Genomic DNA, 12225 nt, shown 5'->3' with positions numbered 1-12225 from the left:
AGGAGGAGGTGTATAGAACCTCCTGAATTAATAAGCTCTCCCAGTTTCTGGTGCTAGGGATTTAACATGATCTTCATAAAAGATGGATGAAGACCAGCGGCAGTGATTAGCTTCTTCTCATTGCCAGCATCCCTGGTCTGAACTGTCTCTTCACTCTGTTCCCTCCTGCCAGGATTTTATTACTGTTCCTCCTTCATCTGGAACACCACAGCACTACGTTATTCTCAATTTTTGAAATAGATATCAGCTGTTGGAAGTAATACCGAGTTGTACACAGGAGGGCAGTATATACTTGGAAAATATTTTCTTTCGGTAGCTAAAGGTCTTCTCTTTTCCAGGCTCTTGGTTTGAAGCCGGTGCATATGTTTTTTTCCAGTGTTGTCTATGTGTGATGGATGGCGTGTTAAAGGAAGGTGCTCGAATGTGATTTGCATTTTTAAATTTCACACTACAGCATGTGTCATGAACTGGAGAGTCAAGCATCTTGGATAAAATGAGCTCTTTGAGAAGATGCAGTTGTTTTGCTTTTTTAGTTATCCCGTTCCCTTGCAATATGTCATGTCAGGATTTGGTTACCTTATAGCTTTGCTATTTTAAGTGTTTTTGTCAAGTGTCTGTCACATGCCATCAAACTTTAGGAGGAAACCCAAGGTATGAGCAGCTTGATCTAAGAATCGATAGAATCACACTTGTTTCAGCTGTGGACTGTGGTACTGCTCCTGTTTGCCTGTAGCTGGTGGGGCTGGCTGTGTCCCCTGAGATTAGCGTCAGTGAACCAGATAGTCCTGCACAGTGTCACATATCTCATGACAATCTCAGTGGAAGCAAACTGTGTGGAATATGCAACACAAACCCACTTCTGTCAGGCTCAGTTTTGTGAGAGGCAGAATCTCCTTCAAGGCAATGGGAAACAGCAAGACCATGCAGTTATCTTTAAAAACAAGGACTCAGACTTATTTTTCACAATGAAAAATTAATGTCTAAGTGTAAGAGAGCATTTGAGAACTCTCTCCCTTCTCTTTGGTTCTTCTCTTTTGGTCCATGAATGCATATCGCACTGCTTTCTCCTTGTTGCTGCATCCCAAAAATTATCTAACTCCTTCTGTCTGAACTGTAGTCTTGGGCTCAGCTCTTGAGCTACTACTTGAGTGTTAACAACCTTTTTCTCGAAGGTCTTTTCCCCTTTTTAGCCACGGGGGATAAAACCTCTACATATCCAATCATTCAGCCCCATAACTTGTGCACTGTCTTTGACTTTTCTACAATCTAATATTCTACTTAAGTCAAAGTCCTGCATTATAAATTGAAGAAACATGTTTCATTTTTCATCCCTGTAGATGAAATTTGTTCGTTACCTCCTCACCTGAAGTCATCTTTGGCCTTATAGTGGCTTCAGCCTGTGAGATCTGTCCAAACTGATCTGATAAGATAATTTTCTTGTCTTCCTGCTTTGACGATGTCACTGCTTTGACCACTTTGTGTGTATTGCTACTGATTTTCCCCCTTCTGTCAAGAAGAATTGAGTTGTGATCTACTTGTAATCTTTTACATAGCCATGGACACTTTCCCATCCCACTTCTAGTTTCTCATTGAGTGTTGAAGTGAATTCCCATATCAAAGTCCATGATGCCAACCTGTCTTGTGCCTGCTGCAAGCAAATCACCTCTTGGCACCCTTCTGTGTTGCCCCTCACTGTAGGGGACCCCTACACATCTCCATTTTTAATCCTCCTTCTTACGAGGCTCTTTCTGTGATACACTACCACTTAAAGCAGGACAACAGTTAAATTGCCAGTGTTGTCAGCTTCTGCTTTTGAGCCCACTAATTAATGCTACTTCATCATTTTTTTTCACTGGTGATTTTTGCTATACCTAAATTGCAAGTTGTTGGAGACATGGACTCCTGTCTTTTTCCTTTGTGTTTTTACAGCATGAAGCCTGGTAGGATCACAGGCCCATCATTACAATGCCTGTATGATAACACACATACTAAAAATTAGCATTTTTATACAGAAAAACACTACTTAAATATCCACTATGAATGATTGGTGAGGTTTCCTAATTAAAAAGAATCAGAACAGTAACACACTCTCTTGGAAGCAGATCTGTGGTGTTTAATGCTCAGGCATGACTTACTTATTCAGAAATTCTGGTTAAAAAAAGAAATTACTAAAGCAAGATCACTTTCTCTGTCACCATTGAGGTGAAAAGGGTATATTCGGACTAGTCTAGTTTAATTTTCTTTTTCCCATTTGACCAGCCCATCTGCTCAGCCATCTTTTCCCCCTCATCTATGCTTCTACGTCTTGCATTCCTCAGATTCACACCTTTGTTGTAATCTCTCACAGTGATTACACATGCTCATTTGGTTTGTGCAGTTCTTGACCATCCACCTGCAGATCCCACCCAGCTATACTTCTGCTCACTCACGAGCCTGGGGAGCAGGTCTTCAGTGCATCATTGAGACTTACAGCTGTTACCTTGCCAGGTAAGAAGTTATACTTAATCCAAATTAATGTCAGTGGAGTAGGGGACCCCTGCTCTCAGATCTGACCAAGCTGCCCATTAGTTTCAAGGGCAGTTCAAGGGATTGGCTTTGACCTAAAGAGGCCCAGGAGATTATCTTTCTACACGTACAGTTCAACAATACTTTATATAAAGCATCTCATGGAAGGAAGGAAGGGAGTGATTAGATAGGTTTATTCTTGAAACCTCATTCCCCTTTTGTATAAGCCCTAATCATTTAAATGACTTCAGTGTTACAAATCCCTTATCCATGAACAAACAAAAAAGAGTCTTTTGGTGCCCAAATGCTGATTTTGGTATAATCATAGATTGACGTCAATATGTCTTTCCTGTGGTGGGGACCCAAAACTGGATGCAGTACTCCAGGTGGGCTCTCACTATAGCAGAGTAGAGGGGCAGAATCCCTTCCCTTGACCTGCTGACCACACTGCTCATGATGCAGCCCAGGATACAACTGGCTTTCTGGGCTGCAAGTGCACTTTGCTGGATCATATCCAGCCTCTCATCCACCAGCACCCCCACATCCATCTTGCTACTATCAATCTGTTCATTCTCCAGCCTATATTGATACCAGGGGTTGCCCGAGCCCAGGTGCAGCACCGTGCACTTGTTAAACCTCACGAGATTCTCATGGGCCCACTTCTTGAGCTTGTCCAGGTCCCTCTGAATGACATCCTGTCCTTCAGGTGTGTCAACTGCACCACTCAGCTTGGTGTCATCTGCAAATTTGCTAAGGCTCCACTCAATCCCTTCATCCATATCATTAATGAAGTTATTAAATAACACCAGTCCCAGTACAGATGATGGCATCCTGGCTTATATCAGAAATAGTATGGCCAGCAGGACTAGGGAAGTGATTGTTCCCATGTGGCACTGGTGAGGCCACACCTTGAATCTTCTGTTCAGTTTTGGGCTTTTCTCTACTAGAAGGACATTTTGGTGCTGGAGAGTTTCCAGAGAAGGGCAATGAAGCCAGTGAAGGGTCTGGAGCACAAGTCTTACAAGGACCAGCTGAGGGAGTTTGGGTTGTTTAGCCTGAAGAAGAAGAGTCTCAAGAGTGAGCTTATTGCTCTCTACAATTGCCTGAAGGGAGGTTGTAGTGAGGTGGGGTCGGCCTCTTGTCCCAGGTGACGAGCGACAGGACAAGAGGGGATGGCGTCCAGCTGCACCAGGGGAGGTTCAGGTTGGACATCAAGAATAATTTTTTTACAGGCATTGGAATGGTCTGCCTATGGAGGTGGTGGAGTCACCATCCATGGAAGTGTTCACAAAATGGATGTGACACTTAGTGCTATGGTTTAGTTGGCATGGTGGTGTTTGGTCAGAGGTCGGATTCAATGAGCTTGGAGGTCTTTTCCAACCTTCATGATTCTATGATTGCATGAGTCTTACTACATTTCTTTAAAGAAGTACTAAGCACATTTCTTAATTCATGCATTACCTTGAGCAGGTTATGGAATGATGGGAGGCAGAGATACTTGTAAAAGCAACTGGTAGTTGTGCTGGTTTAAAAGTTAACCAGCAGGGGAAAATGAACTCAAAAGAGAGACCACAAGTCAGCATAACAATTTATTGAAACAACACAACAAGTATTATTATACAGACAAACAGCCGAATTCAATCCACAAAAACCCAAATGTACAACTCAGCACCCTGGGATATGAACAAGCAGGGTTCCCCGGGCCCCCCTGAGTCCAAAGTAAAGGGGGAAGCGGAAAAAAACCTGCTGGTGGGAGAGCTATTGCAGTCCAGTTGAGGGTGGTGGTCTCAGTCTGGTTGAGAGCAGTGAGCTGCAGTCAGGTTGAGAGCGGTGAGCCGCAGGCTGGCCGAGAGCGGTGAGCTGCAGTCTTCCTCTGGATCCCACAAGTGGTGGTAAGGTTCTGAAACTCCAGGTTTATATATTCTCCAGCTCAGGTAGCAATGCTTAGCCCCTCCCCCAGAGCAGGGAATTCCATAAAAGGATGCTCAATCCTTCCCTCAGAGTGGGGAATTCCATAAAAGGGTGTGAGGGTGCTCAGTCAGGGGATTCCACAAAAGGGCATGAGGACAGGAGCTTGGGGGGGGGCACCTCGCAGGCCTCTACTGACAACAGTTTCTGGGAAATGGCATGGAGGGCTATAGAATACACAGTTTTGGGCTACACCCATCCAATGATGAATCGGTCCCAACTGTTCTAACTAGGACAGTAGTCTTGCCTTCCACTGGTTCATGTGAATAATGGACAGATGTACAGAATTGGCTCTTGACATCTACATGTTAAGAAGTTTGGATGTTGAATGATAGTTGAACTTCAAACTTTTTGCAGAGAAATACTTTAAAAATTAATCTCTATACTATCTATCTTGACTTTTTAGAGGTGGAGAGAGGCTTGGTATCTAACACAGTCAAAATATGAGCACATTTCCCAGATGCAGCTGTCAAAATTTTATGAAACTACAGGTAGATAGACAATAGATAATGTTCATAAACCATTAAGCGAGTCTTACTTGCAGAAAAATGTGACAAATACAAAAAATGAAGGTAACTGTTACTACCGTCAACTCTCTCATTAAGTATTTGCTGCTGCTCTGCTGAATTCAGGCCTCTTTGCAAAGAAGTTGAACATCTGAAACTGATTGAGCTGTGTAAGTTGTTCTTGTGGCTGGGCAGAAAAATCCCCTTGTGACTCCAAGCATGGAGTAGATTTGGCCATGCAATGTGGATCTGCAGTGCAGATCCACTGCTCTGCAGCAGCCCCATTGCTTTCCAGGAGCACAGTACCTGCTGCACACCTGGTACCCAGATGCATGTCCATGGCTATCCACTGCCCTCTGTGGAGGTACCAGAGAGCAAATGTTCTTTGCTCGCTAAGATGGAATGCTTAAAAGAGGCTACTTACTGGGGCAGAGTCCAACTAGATGATACTCAAACATTATTTTTGTTCTGTGAGCACAGACAAAAGATAGTATTTTGCCTTTTCATACACAATCTTTCTGCTCTCTAGAACTCTTTCCCTATCCCCATGCATTTAGTATTGTATTTTTCTATTGTGACTACTTTTTCTAATTAGAAGAATGAATATAATATTTCTTCTTTGTTTCTGTTCACTTGCCCCTGAGATTTCTGTTGTTTCCCTGGGAAAATAAAATATTCCTTTGTCTTTGGGGCCAGACCTATAGAAAGAATGAGCCTGTGGCCAAATTCCCAAACTGAGCTCTAGTAATCCAGCCAACCTTCATACTTTGCAGTCTGCACACAGATGTTACTAAACAAGGTATATTAACTCTGTCTGAGACAGAACTTTTCGATAATAGAAGCAGCAGAAAACATGATGTGGATGTCAACTATAATACAGCTAAACTGGAATTTTTTGAACTATTTTTTGCAATAATAGAAAAGAGAACATACTGGTATGTTTCTGTGACTTTACTTTTCAACGCTTCCTGCAGGAGGTTATACTAACTTTTTGGATAGCCTTGATATGTGCTTTTTGCTATCTTCTTATGAATTTCATTGAGTCAGTACAAATGTGTTGAATTCATTTTAGCAAAATGTTTAGAAACTACTGACCTTTTAAAGAGGCTTACACTGTGTCTAAAACTGAGGTATTCCAATGCCAGCATCAGGATATAATTCAGCTTCTTTACATAATGTTGCTAATACCCCATTCAGTTCCTTTAAAATGTAAATAGTTGAAATGAAAACTCAGGAACTCAGAAGAAAAGAACAATTTAGAAAAAGTGAATTTTTTAAGCCAAAGAAAATGTGTTTTGATTTAATCCATGTTTTTCTGGGCAGTCCCTGACTGCACTAAATTATGCAGCTCTGATTATGTATACATATTCAATGGGAAGAATTTTTCTATATATGAGAGAAGGAAAAAGGCAACAGATAAAATAGAGTGTTGCTCTTCACTCGATCTGAATTTATATTAGACAACCTACTTCTGCCTACAAAAAAGGGACACTTAGCATCTGATCTTTTCAGCCAAAGTGAAACAGCATTGAGGATATACAATGGGCTCATCCCACTTAATTTACAGATGCAGCTACTTGGGTGGGTGCAGATGGGCTTGAGTTCTTTTAAGTATGCTCTCATCTGGTTGATATAAGTGAAGTCTGATCCAGAAGCTATGCTGGGTGTTACTGGAGCTTGTCTTGCTTCTCAAGATACCTTATTACTTTGACTAGTCTCATGCAGATGGAGATATGTGGTTGGGTGAGTTGGGTAGAAGGAGACCATGCATCTACCTTACCTAGTTCAGTATTATCAGCCTGGTAGCTGATGGCTGATAACAGATGTGTGGGTTTGTTATCCAGCCCTGTGGTTTTTGAGTGAGCTGAGTGATGCTCTTTGATGAAGAGCCAAATGTAGTTATGCACAGTCTGACAACATGGGCATATTTTTCTGAAGCACTGAGTACTTGCAGCTCCCATTGCATCTAGCTAAAATTGTAAGACTTTTAGCACCTTTGAAATTAGACTCTGGGAAAAATTTATCTTTCTGATACTGTCTTACCAAGGTCTCACTTAAAGTGGTGTTTCATTACTGTCAACATCTTGAAGTCTGTTCAGAAAGCAGTTTATACAATGGCATTGAGTGAAAATGGATTGGAATAAAATTCTCTGTCTGGGCATGGATATTTTGGTTTTTGTGGCATTCCAAACTCACTACACAGAACATTCTGTTAAAACTAGTGGTTTAAATTGTTTTGCATTGTCGGTGATACATTTTCCGAAGAAAACAGGAAGAAATGTTCTATTTATTTGACAAGCTATTCCAGACAATTGGGATGATCATTTTCCCTGACACCCAGTCGCCTTATACAAAATTGAGTGTAAATGCCAATATTGATTGAAAAGTCTCAGGTATTCATAAAAATACAAGTTAACTTTATAGTACCGCATACGAAAATGACACTCGGGGCGTTTACGTTATAGAGGACTCCATCATGGAAAACCTTAGCATCATTCCCAAGAGTAGGGTTATTGCCTCCATATAGACTAAACCAACAGTTTGCTCAAGAAATTCATGTCCTGCTTCAAAATATAGATTACAGGTGCTTCTTGGGTTTACATAAGCACAAGTATATTTCTGAGAAAGAGATGGAGATGTGGAAACATTGGAGCATTTCAGTAGTGTTTACTTCTGCATCATTTTGTAGCCTCACTTAGTATCCTGTCTACTTTATATTCTCAGTGTGAACAATATATGATAAGATGAAAGGCAGTTTACATAAAAGCAGGTCAACTTCTTGAGGAGAACTTATGTATATTCCTTTAATCCTTTGTGAAGCAGTAAACTGCAGTTTTGCCCTCTGTTTCGAAACTTTTCCTTAGTTCCACAGAGCAGTTAAGTTTTTTGTGAAATAGTTTGCAGGTTTTTTCCCCTTTCCTCCACAAGAAAAAAAGATATGGGAAAAAACTCCCACAGCATGTGTTAGCCTGCAGACAGAATCACAAAACAATAAAAATGAACGTGTCTTCTTAAAGCCTCAGTACTACCAGAAAGCCTGCCTGACTTGCCCACACTTGAGTAATGGGATTAAATGTTTTTGCTGTGGTAATGTCTGGGGCTTGGAAGCAAATTGGACTTCATGGAATAAAGCCAAAAAACCTTGTCCAAAGCAACTGGCAGTCTAGGTGAGGGGATTGCCCTAGCTGCAAGAGAATTGCGGAGCTGATTCTGAGACAGGAGCAGCTCTGCAAGAGCTGCAAGAGAATTGCAGAGCTGATTCTGAGACAGGAGCAGTCAGGATGGTAAGCTGGAAATCAGAAAACCTGGATTGTTTTCTCCAAACGCTTTCCTTAGGGCTGGTCATTTTTGTATTCTTTCATGACTGAATTTCTGCTTAAATAGTCCTTGCTTTAACGAACTTACCATATACTCCTAGAGCCTGGCATAACAGAGTTATTGTTTAGGTTTTATGGGAACCTCAGTGAAGCAAATAACTTCTGATTCTGTTGAACAGAGGAAACTATTTAGCAATGAAGAAAAGCAGTGAAATAATAGAACTTAATAATTCAGATTTGAAAATAAATTTCTGTACAGATATGTGCTGTGTAAATGGGATTACTTTGTGTTATCAGTGCATTTAGTCAGTGAGCAAAGGCTTGGTGAAAGTTTAGGTATCCATAAAGAAATAACTATATATGGCTTGTTAAGTTTTGTCCTTTGTTCTGTATCCTGATGAAAGTTTTGTATCTTTGTGTCATGCAACACGATAAGAGTAACACAAGTGAAAGTAAAGGGGAAAAAGAGAATCAGAAATAAAGCTTGTTGAAGGAAATAGTACTCGTTTGAAGACAAGAAGACTTCTATAAAAGGTACTGAACTGTAATATGCAACAACAGTCAAAAAGCCACAACTGTGAGCCAATTTATTGTCCCTATGCTGTTTCCTTTGAGCTGTAAACAGAGAGGTAGATTAGAAGATATCCAGACACTAAATGCACTATAAGTGGTCTATATATCTCATCCTTATCTCACACATACCGATTCTTATCCTGAAGGACAGTTGACTTTTCTGGGATGTTAGAGAGACAAGATCACAGAATCACAGAATATTCTGATTTGGAAGGGATCCACAAGGATAATCAATTGAGTCCAACTCTTAAGTGAATAACTCATACAGGGATTTAACTCACAACCTTGGCATTGTTAGCACCATGCTGTTAACCAACTGAGCTAATCTCAAGATGATACACGTATGACCTGAATTCAGGTAGTAGAAAATTTTAGCTTAAAATGAAAAATTAGTGTCCTTTAGCATCCACTCATATGTGTGCCCTCTGCTAATCCAACCATCAAGACTGAGGGAAGGAGAGAGAATGGTAGAAAACTGGGACAGTTGTGGTTCATCTGTATTTATTATTTTATTACATTATATTATGGTGGTTCACAAGTGTAATAGTGAGTCAGAGCATCTGGGCTAGAGCACTTGATGTTCTGATGATATATGTTGGTTATGCATGCACTTTCCTTCGCAATCCAAACACTTGGGTATTTTTGTGTATTAGAATAGCTGTGAACAAAAATACCATCCTGTTTTCTGATATTCAGGGCAGTGTTACTACAGAATTGGGCCTGTTGTTCAGCTATTGTGCACATGGCATTGATCAGGAGATAAAACTGGATCAAATCAGGAACAAATCTCTGCCTTAAAGAGCTTAAGAGTCTGAAAAGCAAGTTAAAAACAAGCATAATACTGAACAAAACAAACTCTGTGTACTTTTATAGAGCAGTTCAAATATGTATTTGAAAAGGAAAGGTCTCTGGCAACTTTTTTTGGCATCCTCCTTTTTTAGATTTACCACGGGAGCTGGTCTTGAAGTATTAGTTCTGAGATCAAGGACTCTGAGCCAGCCACCACACAGCTGTTGTCATCCCTGAACTGATGTTGACCCCTTAAAGGGGAAGAAAAAGCAGTAGTTATAGCATCTATGGTGACTTGAAAAACAGCAGAGGAAAAGGAATATGATGATATTATTTGATGTTTTAAAATCTTGTGACACTCTTCATTTTCCTAGCGTGTGAACTTCTATTCTGCCTGGGCTCTTAACCGCTTCTAAGCAGTTCCAACCAGGAAGCTTCTGTTCTTCGTCTAGATTTGCATCAGTAGAGACTGAATGAGCAGAGATTAAGTCTAAGCCTGGTGAAAACCTCTAAAAGAAAAACTCTTTGTGAAGGAGTGTAGGGGTGGATCTGATTGTGGAAGTGAGCGCCTGCATGGTAAAAAATGTGATGTCTGGCATTCTCGTCCTCCTAGTTGGTAGTCCAAAATACTAAGTAAAGTAAGGAAGCATCCTAATTGCTAAGGGAGAGAGAAACACCTCAGAGGAATGCTTCCATTAGGGCTAGCTAATAAAAAATGCTAATTAAAGCCTTCCCTTTTCCTAGACTGTAGGTGCTTGAATTAAGTCTTCAACAGAGATGACTCTGCTCACTTGGGATTCACAACCACAAATCCTCTAATGAGGTTTGACACCCACATATGTTCTTTGAAGCGATGTTTACGCTTCTAATTAAAAAGGGGCCATGAGCCAATCCCTGACCTCAAAGCCAAGTGAGACAAACTGCCTCATGGCTGCACAGCTGAGGGGTGGCTTCCTGTGGAACTAAAGTTATCTTGGAGAGAGTTATGAAAAGGGGTGAACTAACATTTAAATGTTGTGGATGATTTGTGAGCTTGCTGCTTAACCCAAATTCTGTCTTATTTAGCAGTAAAGATGTGCCTTGCAAGACCTGGACAGAACTACCAGCCTAAAAGATAGCCTCCAAGATAACAACCTCTATGCAGCTATCAATGGTACCAGTGCTTCCTGAAGAAGTATTAGACCAGGTTTCTAGGTCCCAAAGGAGTGCCACTGTCATGAAATTCCCTCCACCTCTCCAGTTAAACTGGACAGAAACTACTGGAAACTTCAGGCCAGAGAGAGAGAATAACTGGTGCATAGCTTTGAATGCAAGTAGTTAAGGGAAAGGAAACACTGTGTTGGTTTGGTTTGGTTGTTTTTCTCTTGCAACTGTTTCTGTGTTTTAGATGAAACAGTTCTTAAATGCAGGAATTGCCATGTTTAAATGCCTACAGTCCTCTTATTGGCTCTATTTCTAAAAAAATAAGCTTGGAAAAAATCACCAAATATGCTATTGTAAAGCAGTCATGACAAATGTAGGTACAAAATGTGTACAAAATGTAAATGCAGGCTGTGTATGTATATTGTCACCAAAAGGATCATGTTCAACAGGAGAATCTGAAATGCATCTGTTGTAAGAGTCTTTTTGACTGCTACTTCCCTGGAGGAGGCTGCAGCTGTTAGATGTACTTAGCATAGCAAACCTTTATGCAGATGGTAGTAACTAGCATCAGCAGATAGAACCTGTGGTTTCTGCCTGGATTTTTTTTTTTGATGAGCATATCTTACAAGAGTTATTATTTCAAAATGTAACAAGAAGAGGGAAAATGGAGGGAAAAATCGTGGTCTTGAATCTTACTATTAATTGCCTCGATTTTAAGGCATATGCCAAACAAACACGTTCCTTTCTATTGCTCTGCAGATGAAAACTGGAGTGTAATAGCCAAGGGCAAATGACATCCATCCACAAATATTTTGCAAATTCTTTAAGGGTGTACCTCTTTAAAAAGGTTGTGCTCAGTTTTCAGAGGCTTTCAGTGTGCAATAGGTTTGAAACATTTCCAGAAAAAAAAACGACTGCAGTTTCTGTGTCCTGGAAGAAATCAGGGAGCATTTTACTACCTGAAATGATACAGAGTCACTGCTGCATCCAGATCAGACCTAATGCAATCGAGCTGTTGCTGACCTCTGCTTTTGTCATCTAGCATAATCCCAGTTCACTCTTAACATAGCCGTTGTGTCACTCTTAACAAAACTCTACTTTGTACAGCCAAAATACCAGGTAAATGTTTCAACAGCCAAAAGAATTAGGAAAATGAAAAGCTTTTTCCTTCTTTTCTCCATGGTTCTGACACCACCATGGCACTGATAGGACATCATGAAACTTTATTTCTGAAAAGTAGAAGTTTCACAAGTAGAAGGAAATGGAATTAAAGTTGCAACTCAAAATGGTATGTGGTGCAATATAATTCTTCAGTTTCTAGGGAGTTCCCATTAAAATTAAATAAATAGAAACTGTATCTATATTGCACACCATCCTAGAGTCTCTGGTGTCTGGGATATCTTTCATAACTTGATTGGTCTCTT

General features: G+C 40.5%; 1 protein-coding gene across 2 annotated transcripts in view; it reads left to right on the top strand.

Moving 5' to 3' along the window:
- Positions 1–12225, top strand: part of SLAIN1 (SLAIN motif family member 1) — a 92155-nt gene that overhangs the window by 51428 nt on the left and 28502 nt on the right. The window lies entirely within an intron of this gene.

Source organism: Corapipo altera, unplaced genomic scaffold, assembly GCF_003945725.1.
Source record: "Corapipo altera isolate COAL_440 unplaced genomic scaffold, ASM394572v1 0, whole genome shotgun sequence".
NCBI classification, from domain to species: Eukaryota; Metazoa; Chordata; class Aves; order Passeriformes; family Pipridae; genus Corapipo; species Corapipo altera.
The sequence above is the reverse complement of the archived record's forward strand: the minus strand, read 5'-3'. Positions and strand labels throughout refer to the sequence as shown.